Here is a 2,500-nt window from a genome sequence, read left to right as displayed (position 1 = left end):
TCCATTTGGCCGAGGTGGTGAGTCGGCCTCCTCTCTCCTTTACGGTCGAAAAAGATGTGCTGCTGGCGCACTGGCCCTGCTGATGTGCTGTCTCCATTTGGCCGAGGTGGTGAGTCGGCCTCCTCTCTCCTTTACGGTCGAAAAAGATGTGCTGCTGGACAGGCCTCGTGCATATGGTACGACAGCTTTTCTCCGTGCCCCTGGTACTCTGCTCAGCAGCACTTTGCTATGTACTTCCTCGTGCATATGGTACGACAGCTTTTCTCCGTGCCCCTGGTACTCTGCTCAGCAGCACTTTGCTATGTACTTCCTCGTGCATATGGTACGACAGCTTTTCTCCGTGCCCCTGGTACTCTGCTCAGCAGCACTTTGCTATGTACTTCCTCGTGCATATGGTACGACAACTTTTCTCCGTGCCCCTGGTACTCTGCTCAGCAGCACTTTGCCACACACACACTCCTCGTGCATATGGTACGACAACTTTTCTCCGTGCCCCTGGTACACTGCTCAGAAACACTTTGCCACACACACACTCCTCGTGCATATGGTACGACAATGTTTCTACATGCCCCTGGTACACTGCTCAGAAACACTTTGCCACACACACACTCCTCGTGCATATGGTACGACAATGTTTCTACATGCCCCTGGTACTCTGCTCAGAAACACTTTGCCACACACACACACTCCTCGTGCATATGGTACGACAGCTTTTCTCCGTGCCCCTGGTACTCTGCTCAGCAGCACTTTGCTATGTACTTCCTCGTGCATATGGTACGACAACTTTTCTCCGTGCCCCTGGTACTCTGCTCAGAAACACTTTGCCACACACACACACTCCTCGTGCATATGGTACGACAATGTTTCTACAAGCCCCTGGTACTCTGCTCAGCAGCACTTTGCTATGTACTTCCTCGTGCATATGGTACGACAACTTTTCTCCGTGCCCCTGGTACTCTGCTCAGAAACACTTTGCCACACACACACACTCCTCGTGCATATGGTACGACAACTTTTCTCCGTGCCCCTGGTACTCTGCTCAGCAGCACTTTGCTATGTACTTCCTCGTGCATATGGTACGACAACTTTTCTCCGTGCCCCTGGTACTCTGCTCAGAAACACTTTGCCACACACACACACTCCTCGTGCATATGGTACGACAACTTTTCTCCGTGCCCCTGGTACTCTGCTCAGCAGCACTTTGCTATGTACTTCCTCGTGCATATGGTACGACAACTTTTCTCCGTGCCCCTGGTACTCTGCTCAGAAACACTTTGCCACACACACACACTCCTCGTGCATATGGTACGACAATGTTTCTACATGCCCCTGGTACTCTGCTCAGCAGCACTTTGCTATGTACTTCCCGTGCATATGGTACGACAGCTTTTCCACAAGCCCCTGGTACACTGCGCAGAAACACTTATGCCACGTCGGCTGTACGCGCTCTCCTCGCTAGCTAGTTGCTGATCTCCCCCACCTCCAGGGGGCCCCGGGGACCACCATCACATCTCCCTGTCTCCCTTACCGCTGAACAAGATGCATGCTGCTCCACTGGCCCTGCTGCTGTTGTGTCTCCATTTGGCCGAGGGGGTGAGTCGGCCTCCTCTCTCCTTTACGGTCGAAAAAGATGTGCTGCTGGCGCACTGGCCCTGCTGATGTGCTGTCTCCATTTGGCCGAGGTGGTGAGTCGGCCTCCTCTCTCCTTTACGGTCGAAAAAGATGTGCTGCTGGCGCACTGGCCCTGCTGATGTGCTGTCTCCATTTGGCCGAGGTGGTGAGTCGGCCTCCTCTCTCCTTTACGGTCGAAAAAGATGTGCTGCTGGACAGGCCTCGTGCATATGGTACGACAGCTTTTCTCCGTGCCCCTGGTACTCTGCTCAGCAGCACTTTGCTATGTACTTCCTCGTGCATATGGTACGACAGCTTGCTGAGTTCCTCTCTCCATTTGGCCGAGGGGGTGAGTCGGCCTCCCCTCTCCTTTACGGTCGAAAAAGATGTGCTGCTGGCGCACTGGCCCTGCTGAGTTCCTCTCTCCATTTGGCCGAGGGGGTGAGTCGGCCTCCTCTCTCCTTTACGGTCGAAAAAGATGTGCTGCTGGCGCACTGGCCCTGCTGAATCCCTCTCTCCATTTGGCCGAGGGGGTGAGTCGGCCTCCTCTCTCCTTTACGGTCGAAAAAGATGTGCTGCTGGCGCACTGGCCCTGCTGATGTGCTGTCTCCATTTGGCCGAGGTGGTGAGTCGGCCTCCTCTCTCCTTTACGGTCGAAAAAGATGTGCTGCTGGCGCACTGGCCCTGCTGAATCCCTCTCTCCATTTGGCCGAGGGGGTGAGTCGGCCTCCTCTCTCCTTTACGGTCGAAAAAGATGTGCTGCTGGCGCACTGGCCCTGCTGATGTGCTGTCTCCATTTGGCCGAGGTGGTGAGTCGGCCTCCTCTCTCCTTTACGGTCGAAAAAGATGTGCTGCTGGTGCACTGGCCCTGCTGATATTCTCTCTCCAT

Source organism: Pelmatolapia mariae, unplaced genomic scaffold, assembly GCF_036321145.2.
Source record: "Pelmatolapia mariae isolate MD_Pm_ZW unplaced genomic scaffold, Pm_UMD_F_2 NODE_ptg000156l+_length_66346_cov_1, whole genome shotgun sequence".
Taxonomy (NCBI): Eukaryota; Metazoa; Chordata; class Actinopteri; order Cichliformes; family Cichlidae; genus Pelmatolapia; species Pelmatolapia mariae.
The sequence above is the reverse complement of the archived record's forward strand: the minus strand, read 5'-3'. Positions refer to the sequence as shown.